The following is a 10,359-nucleotide window of genomic DNA, read 5'->3' on the forward strand; positions in this document are numbered from 1 at the left end:
ATACTGAAATTTTTCCAAATGCAAAAGGAAACATAAGGAACTGTAAAATAAATGCCCATTGTCATTGTCCACACACTGCCACACTGGCGTTTCCTCCTGTCGGGGTCTTGTTCTTGCTCCCTTTGGCCCTCACACTTTTTTCTGTCTTCTTTTCTCTCTCTACATTCTTCCATCTCCCTCCCCCCTTTTCTCTCTCCGTCGCCCCCCTCTCTCTCCTCTCTACCTCTTCTCTCCCTCATGCCACATAAGTTATTTAACTAAACCACTTAGAGGCAAATTCCAAACACCAAGACATTTGACCCTAAATGTGTCCGCTTTCTATCACAGTGAAAACAAAAATTACCTGAGAAAATTAACTGCAAAGGTGGGAAGATATGTTTTGACTATGGTTTCAGAAGTGGAGATCCTTGTTGGCTTAGTTCTGTTGCTTTGTGCTCCTAGTGAGACTGGACATCATGATAGGAACCTCGTGGTGAATGCTTACTTCATAGTGAAAAAAAAAAAAAACAGGAACAAGAGGTGGAGACCCCACTATCCCTTCCTTCTTCAAAGGTAATTCTGCAATGACCCACCTCCTCACACAAGGTCCCAACTCATACAGGGCCCACAGCCTCCCAACAGCACCTTTGCACGCGGGTTTTTGAGAAACATTTAAAATTCAAACCATAGCACTAAATACTTCAACAAGTATCTCAAATGTGAAACTTCCTTCACTTTCTATTGTATAAGAAAGGCATATAATGGCATCCTAGAGACCAGACACTCCAGACTTCATTCTATTTCCTTTTTTGTTTTTTGCTATAAATATTCAGCCAGTGAATATGAACTAGCATCATACTAAGGAGGCAAAATTAAATTTGGATCAAGGCAAGAGTGGACCAGTCATCATGGGGGTGAGAATTCTGGTGATGTGAGTGATTGTTAGCATTCCATGGAATCCTGTGTAAGCAGCTCAATGTGTAGCCAGGCTTGAGCCCACCCCTCTCCATGTATACGATGCAGCTGTTCAGCAGTATTAATTAACTGAAAAGCTTTCAATCATAATCCTAGTCAGATCATCACGGTGATGTTTCTAAAACCTCTTGAAACATGCCATCTCTGTTAAGGAACGAACTAAGGGTTAACCACACTCTTGGATGGGTTTCCAAAGATAAAAGAAGTAAAGCTCTAGAATTCCATTTTTGCTTAAAATTGATGGTGATGACCCAGGACTCTTTTGAGACACTTTCTAGATTAGATATTTGCTCAGTAATTGGTTTAGGTTCCCCTTTGTCATTGCTAACTTGTTAGCAGAAAACCAATTGTCATTCTTCTGCACTTAATAACATGTCATCTTACATAAAAATTACACACTATTTTGCATCAGGAGCTGAATTCAGTCTCACTTTGGGAAAGATGAAGAACAAAGAGGCGGCACTAATTAAGAGAATATAATTAGAAATATGTAAGCTATCAAATCATAAAGACATAATAATTGTCATTGCTTTTGACACATTCATTTGTATTTGTTCTTAGAATGAAGTGAAATAATGACTACAGATACTTTGTTTCTCAGGAATTAATTTAGATTTGTGCATAACTTTTTACTTCACTTATCCTAGCTTCCTTAAAAAGAATGGTATTGGGACTTGAGTGGAAGAGGCAGGTGGATCACTATGAATGCAAGGCAGTCTATCCTACATAGTATCCTGCATAGCCCAAGCCAGACAATGGCTACATAGTGAAAACTTATCGCAAAAAAAATAATAATAATATTGGAGGCTCAAGAGATGGTGCATCAATTAAGAACCCTTGCTGGTCTTGCAGAGGACCCAGATTTAATTCCCAGCACCAACATGGCAATTCATAGGCCCTAAAACTCCAGTTTTAGGACATCTGGTACCTTCTTATGGCTTCTGTAGGCACAAATATGCAGACATTCATATGCAAAAATAAAAGTAAATCATTTTTAAAATTTAGAAATTTGTGTTTATTATCTTGATCCAAGAGTCACGTAAACATATCCTAGGAGTATATATATCATAGGGATAAAATATCCCGTTATGTAAAGATTCATATCTTAAATAGAAATCATCACCCAATTACCTCACAGCCAAAGGACAATATAATGGTGATATTGAGGGAAACAATGTTAGAGATGAAAATAATAAACTTTATCAGGAACTCACTGTGTGCAGATATGTACTCTCATGTCCGTTCTGCGGGGAAAATATAAAGACGTGCCATTTTCCCTAATGCTACTCAGGATATTTTATAAGTTACTTTTTCCAATAGCCTGGGACAGTCACTGTGGTGAGATGTCCCCCATAGGCTAAGATATTAAGCTCTTGGTCCCCACTTGGAGGTGCTGTTTGGGGAGTTTCTGGAACCTTTAGAAGGTGGAGCCATACTGACAGAAGTATGTCACTAAGGGTGGATTTGGACATTGATAGGTTCACCCCACTTCCAGTTTGTGTCTCCGCCTCCGGCCTGTGCAAGGGGAGGCTATTGCGCAGCTCCCTGCTGCCCTGCACGCCCTGCCATGATGGACTCTCCCTTCCAGAATCATAAGCCAAAATCAACTCTTGTCCGTGAGTCCCTTAACTCATGGGGTTTTATCACAACAGGAAAGTAACTACTAGAGCCACAGAAGTTTTTGTTCTTGCTAGGGAAATGACACAGCTACAGAAACACAACCTGTGACAAATAGCTGGCTAGGGATTCTCTCCAAGCAGATCCTCACCCGCCCCCCACATCCAATCCCCATTCCCACTACCCAAGCCAGAACCAACATCACTACTTCCTCTGATTTATTTCTCCTCTCTTTCTTCTTCTGTCTGCCCCACACTGGATAGGGGGTGTTTTCAAAAATGTAGCCCCAACTGCATCTGTCTCCTGTTCAGAAGCCCTCGGAAAAGGTCCCCACTCTCTACAAGATCAGCGATCCTCAAGCACTCTCAGATCTTCTGTCTGGACACCCTGCTGCCCGTCTTCATCTGGGAGGCTCAACCGTCACTCTGTGGCTCAAAAATCACTTGTTTTGAAGCTTTTCTGGGTAGTTGACCCTGACTACCTCTGCCATTCCTCTGGGCTTTCCATGGCATTAGCCCCCTCCCCTTTTTTTAAACATCATTCCCTATAGCATTGGAAATTCCTCCTTGGAAGAGGTTATTTCTAATTCATCTTGAATCCTCAGCGGCAGTCACATGCTAAGCAGCTAGCTTGTGGTTGTTCAATGAATATTCATGATATCCTAACAATCACTAGTGTCCAAACAATCGAAACAGTTCTTAGACAGTGGGTTCATAAAGAGGCATGAAACTGGGGCCCGGGGAGATGGCTCAGCCAGCAGAGTGCTGATTGTACAAACATGGGGACCTGAAGCTGATACCCAGCATCCAGGTGAATAAAAATAGCCCGGTGGGACGTCACACGTTTGTAATCCCAACACGAGAGGCAGAGGCAGATGGAACACTGGGACTCACTGACCTGCTAGCCTGGACTGATTGGTAAGCGCAGGTCCCAGTGAGAGACTTTCGTAAAACAATAAAAGGTGAGTGGATCCTGGGGAATAACACCAAAGGATGATCTCCATATGCAAACATGGGTGTGTGTGCAGGAGTATGAGCATGTGAGTACACACACACAGAGACAGAGACACAGAGAGGGACGCAGAGAGAGACACACACAGACACACACACACACAAATGAAAAAAAAAAAGGAATGAAATTGTGTCACCTGCAGAGAAATTGATAGAGTTGGAGATCATCATACTACTGAAGTGAGCCAGACACGGATAGGTAAATATCATTTACTTTCATATGCAAAATACAAGTTCAAAATATGAAAGGACACATGTATGTTTTGTATGATGTTAACATATAATTCAGACTATTTGAGGGAAGAAAGAGGACTAAATGATAAGAGAAGATAATGAGAAGTCACGTCTCATGTGTCTTCTCATACAAGGAATATATGTGTATATATGGGGAGGAAGGGGGCTGAGGGGGGGAGAAGGAAATGCAAAAGGAGAGTAGGGCGTGTGATCAAAGTGCAAAGATATTCATGTATGACAATGAAACTCTGTATTTTGTTTGCCAACTGAAAAAGATAATAATAACGAAGTCAGGCGTGGTGGCACACGCCTTTAGTCCCAGCACTGAGGAGGCAGAGGCAGGCAGATCTCTGTGAGTTTGAGGCCAGCCTGCTCTACAAAGAGTTCCAGGACAGCCAAGGCTGTTATACAGTGAAACCCTGTCTCAAAAAAAAAAACCCAAATAGTAATAATAATAACAATAACAAAAAAAGAAACAGAGGACGCCAAGGCTTGAAAACACCCATGGTGAACATGTGGAGAATAGGCTTCCACACTCCAGGAGATGTGGCTCAGTGGTTAAGAGCACGTGTTGCTCTTTCAGAAGAACTGGGTTCAATTCCCAGCAATAATGGTGGCTCACAACTGTCAGCAACTTTTGTTCCAGGGGATTGCCATGTGACTATTTCCTGGCAGAATGTGATGCTTCATGTGGTCTGGACAGTGTATGTTACCTGTTCCCACACTGCTCAAGCCCTGGCTGCCAGGATGCAACTAGGTTCACCTTACCCTCCATGAAACAGATGGATGCACAGCACTGGTCTTCCTGAGGACAGAGGTCCCAGTTTTGTTCCCAGAATGCACATGACGGCTCGCACCTGCCTGTAACCCACATGACAGCTCACACCTCCAGTTCCAGGAAATCCAACATCTTCTTCTGGCCCCTGGTGGCACCTGCATGCCCTGCATGCGTGTAATGCACATATGTACATTCAGGTCCATGTACATAAAAGAAGATAATAGAAAAAATATATTTAAGAAAGAGCTATGCAATGACCAATAGGCATTAGTAATGCCTTTCTCACCATCCGTTTCCCTCTACGCTTTGTGACTAGTGAGATTAATTCCCTTCATCATCAATGGAGCTTGAATCGTCAGTGTTCCCACCCAAAATCCAGTGCTAAAGGCTGAGACCCCAGGATGGCACGATTGGGAGATTTTTATGAGGTAAAGCCTAATAGGGGCTTTTTGGATATTGGGGTCACGCCACTCCCTCAACGGTAGTTGTGAAACCCTGACCCCCCCCCCTTGCTCTCTTTAACTCCCACCATTCTGCCTCACTACAAGCTCAAAGCAATAAGGCCAGCCGGTTGTGGACCTAAATGTGGACCTAAACGTGGACTTCAGCGCTGTGAGCCCAATTAACCTTTCTCTTTACAAATTAGTCATCTCGGATACTCATTACTATAATGTTGGAAAGCTGACCAACGAGCTCTCCGGTAGGAAATCTGTTTTCAGCCAGTGTTTTACAGAGCAAACAGAAGAGTAGCCCGCAGAAAACTAAATCTAGGCTTGTAAAGCAAAATAAGGCTCACTGTACATATCTTAAACAAATAGAAAATAGGTCATGGGGTATGCTATCGTTTCCAATAAAGCATTCTATTTTTAAAATATACCCTGTAGCCTGATGTAGCTGAGGACAATGGCCCTCTGATGGTCCCAAATTTGGCTATTAAACTATATAGAGTCTTCATTTTATTGGTTGGGTTATTACTACACCCAGTTTGCATCTAAAATAAATATCGCACACTCTCTTCCAGCGCATCCTATGCAAAATTACCTGCTGCAGCCACTGAGGACTGACTTTTATCTGTGTGCTGTGGTGAGGTAGAATGATATAAGCCACTAGGTCTTTTGGCAGAAATAAAACAAATCCCAGACAGATGAGGCTTGAATGACTTGCCTTCATTCTTAGAGTCCCTTGACACCAAGGCCTGGGGGAGGGATTTGCTTTTTAACTATCTACGCCCATATACATATGAGTTATCATGTAACAACTCTGCTTGTAAAACAAATATTTCCCACAGATTTGGTTGCTTGTTAAATTTTATTTTTCCTTAGAGAAACTCTCGAAAAGAAGGTATTTCACCAGTCAGCCAGGTACCTAATATATATGGAAATTAAATGGCTTGCCTGCGGTCATGGGTCCTGGTTTCCTGACTGCCTAGGTTTCCGGTCTGAATCAATCTGTTGGCAAGGGCCATGTTTTATTCAATTTCGCGATCCCTGTGTCAGGTCCACTAGCCCTCCCTACCAATATGAGACCACCGAGTTCCTTGGTTAGTGTGAAACACTCTCTAACTGTATTCAATTATGATACAAGGGACTCTTTATATCACCATGCCAATATATTGATTCTATTGTCATTAGGACCCCTGGATCACAGAAGGGAAACCTTAAACTTGTAATGCAGCGATTACAAGCCAAAAGAGGGCAGGGATAGGGCGAAGAGCAGCGCAATGCCGACGCAGCACTGCACCACCCTTTGCCACCAGTGCAGCACTCCTGTCCCTGACCACCGCAGATCTTCTCCGCTGGCACCAAAGCCTAGGGCACTAGGTCTCTTTTGTTCAAACGTCTAGGAAAATGCCTTCCCACGATTCACACTGCCTAGCATGTACTGGGGGGAGAGGTACCCGCAGCGCTCCAGAGCAATGAAAGAAGTTAGGAAACACAGACACAGCGTGCGTTGGACACAGTGTGCCGGGAGCCTCCGAGCAGAGTCTGGTTTTCCCTCTGACCATGTTCATCAGCCCCCCTGGCCAAGAGTGGTCCTGCAGTAGCCACAGTAGCAGGCTTTACCAGAGAGAGCCGGGATACTCCGGTTTTCAAAGCAATGTAAAAGACTCCACAATGCTGAACTCGTCAGTCGCTTTCATTCTTCTCTAGATAGTGAGAATCTTGTGTTGTGACATTGCTTAGACAAATTCAAGCTAATTAGCTCCAGTGTTATTCTTAGCTATACTTTGATGTTTTTGACAAGCCTGGCCTCTAATGTCAGATGATACAGGGAGGCTTTCGTGGGGCTCCTGTTTTCTGTGACATGTGTGGTTCTGACAGAAAACTATCTACTGGCTTATCAGCATCACTCTAACACCATCCCCAGTTCTCAAGGTAAAACTGATTTGAAACAAGGTCTCCCTATGTAGCCCTGGTTGGTCTGGAACTCTCTGCATAGTGAGATCTTGTTGCAAATCAGTCTTATAGTGAGAAATAGGAGAGATGAAAGAATGTTCTTGATCTGCAAATGGGTGTGGCTTTTCTTTCAGACAGCCTTGAACTCACTGTGTAGAGCAGGCTAGTCTAAAGCACAGAGACCCATCTGCTTCTAGCTTCCACGTGCTAGGATTTAAAGATGTGCACCATCACTCCCTGATGAGGCTGGCAAAATATTTCCTAGTCATCCTCAATCCCAAGTAAGGATCCAGCTGAGGATCCTTACAAATTCTCCCCATCCCTCTCTAGGCACGTTACTGAAAAGGGCAGTTATATACAGACACGCTTAGATTCAAAAGAGCTTCCACCCATCCGTCCATCACTCATCTGTTCATCTATCTGTCCACCAAAATACAAAATCACAGTTTTTAACACTTTTTTTTTTTTGAGGCACCATCTTTGTGTCAATAACAGCTGCTGGGATTTTAGTGATCAATCCCCGTTGGGCTATATATAGCTACAGTTAATGATCTATTGACAACTGCAGAGAAGCTGCTCAGAAAGCGTTTTCCACCCAGTTACTCGTGGAAGCCGGAAGAGGTCAAGGAGAACCAGACGGGGAAACTGGCAATACTCCTCCCCATCTTTCTGAAATCCCAAACTTTCCGAAGACAGACTCGATGCATCTAATCCTCAGGTCTTTGCAAGGTCAAAGGGCAAGCTGTACATTGTCCCACCTTTCCATTTTGTCCTCTCTTCGTCCCCCTCAAATTCAGGGTTGGAGTTTCATAGACCGTTACTGCTATGCTCCCTAACTCATTTCTGCATGCAAGCCAGCAACAGCTTTTCTCATCAGACCATCAGAGCACTCAAAGGGAAATGATTTTCCTTTTGAAATTATCCCTATTTCATTTTAGCAATTATCATGGAGACTAAATGCCTTTTATAATCAATGAATCATACATTTTTTCACTCCCCAAAACTCTGCCTGCTTAAACACTCAAAAATTTCCAGGTGAAGGCTCTGTTTTCAAACTTAGCAGATAGCCAGGAACCTGGACTTGGCTCACCCCAGCATGTGCAGCACAAACTCCAAGGGTCAAGCAGATCAAGAGCAACGCTTCAGGATAAACAAAGGTCCTGGGGTCAGAATCAGGGAGGATACACCCCTGTTTCCTTCCCGTTACCCCCAAATCATAGTGTTTTGAGGTACATTAAAAAGTAAGGTAACATCTTTCTACAGAAAACATTACCAGGACACAAGGTCCCCAAACCCTGTCCCGGCAGCCATATTTTAATATTCTTTTATCCCTTTTGTAATTTAGGCCATGTGCCAATGTTTGCTCCATTAGCACTGTGGGCCCCTTGTGTGCAGACATGATTTCTGCATGCTCCATTGGGATGCCTTCTAAAAAAAATCTCAAGATCAATCAAACATTTATTCCAACCCAGGCAATAATACTTTTTGGCAAATTTAGAGTATGCTTCAGTGGAGAAGTTATGCAGAATACTGTTAGATACATACAAAATTTTAAGTGTGTGACACCGAGCCTTCATTTTCAGATAATGTCACTTCAGTACACAAGGCTTGCGCGAGTAGGTGCTTGACACTCTAGCGGGGGCTGGGCAACAGATACAACACAGTGGTTAAAAGTCTGTGGCTCTCTGACGAATGAACGACAACATCTGAACAGGAAGTGTGGTCTAGATGGAGACCAACAAACAGTATACGTTTTATTTGCCAAGACATGTAGGAGGTAAATAGAAAAGAACACGCTAGCAAATTTAGCATTTTGCGTCTCTAAATATAAAGTTGCTGACTGCAGGCCACGAGCAAGCTTTGCACAACTCCCGCAGCTAAAGCTGGCCAAGAATGAGATGCACAGTTATTAGCTCCAAGACCCCATCAGACAGACGTCAGTAAGTATGTGGTCAGATAGAGTTCGATTCTGATGTCAAATTAATAAGGTGAGCCAGGCGGTACTGCAGCCTTTTCACAGAATAAAGATCATAGTGTTAAGTGCAAGGTTAATCTCTCTGTAGGTGTGAGGCGGGGAGGTGACTATTCTAACAAGGCAGTCAGTCCAGCTCATGTGCTGCAGGTTCCTCAGGTGAAAACTCGCATTGACAGTTCTTCCTTCCTTCCTTCCTTTCTTCCTTTCCTCCTTCCTTCCTTCCTTTCCTTCTCTTTCTCCTCTCTCTCTCTCTCTCTCTCTCTCTCTCTCTCTCTTTCTCTGTGCATGTGTTTGTGCGTGTGTGTGCATATGTGTGTGCGTGCGTGCGTGCGTGTGTGTGTGTGTGTGTGTGTGTGTGTTGTGAAAGGGTTTCTCTGGATAGCCTTAGATGTCCTGAAACTTACTCTGTAGATCAAACTGGTCTAGAACTCAGAGATGCACCTGTCTCTGCTTCTCCAGTGCTGGGATTAAATGAGTGTGACATCATCTCCTGACCCCAACTGACACTTTTTAAAAAGACAAGTCAATTATCTCAAAAACATGGAATTCAGTCCACAAAATTAGTGTGCCTTCTAGCAAGTGGCAGGCCTTACAGTTTCTGCTGCAAACGATTCAAAGAGGGGAGGAAGCAAGTGCAGGAATACATAGCAGAGATGTTTGGATACGATGGAGAGGGTTTGTGCAGTGGGCAATGATGGGACTTCTAATGAATGGAGGCTCAGAAAAGACAGCTTTGGGTGAAGGCTATGACCTTGAGGAATGCGTGGACTTTGGAGACAAAGAAAGAGGCATCCAAAGGAAAGGGACTTAGACTATGTGTGCTGATGGGCCAGAAGGATTCTACCAGACTTCCCTACCTTTTCCTACAGCCATAACTACTACTGCTTGAGTGTATACTATGTACCAGGTTCTCCTCGAAGTGTTTATTACATAAAAGGATTAGTCCTCAAAATATTCCTAGGAGATTTTGCATAAACAAGCCTATCCTACTCTTTAAGTCAAAGCCTCAAGACACAGAGAGACTAAGAAACTTGCCAAAGGTTTGCACAGCTCACCAGTGGGATGCTGGAATACACTTCTAACAATCAGCATCTGTGAATCTTCTCTTCACACTGGGACTCAGCTGCCCACTCTGGCACTGATGCTCAGTGAGATCTCTGCCATCTTTGCATGGACCAGGACCCTCGGGGCTATTGTACTTCGTATGTTTGTAAAACCAACAATGCATTTCCATTGTTTTCCTCTATTAAAATGAATGCTGAGGACCTGAGAGATGGCTCAGTGGTTAAGATTCATGACTGCTCTTGCAGAGGAGTTGAGTTCAGTTCCCAGCACCCACGTGGCAACCCACAACGTCTGCAACTCCAGTTCCAAAAGATCCAACATGCTCTTCTA

Source organism: Myodes glareolus, chromosome 2 (assembly GCF_982192425.1).
Source record: "Myodes glareolus chromosome 2, mMyoGla1.1, whole genome shotgun sequence".
NCBI classification, from domain to species: Eukaryota; Metazoa; Chordata; class Mammalia; order Rodentia; family Cricetidae; genus Myodes; species Myodes glareolus.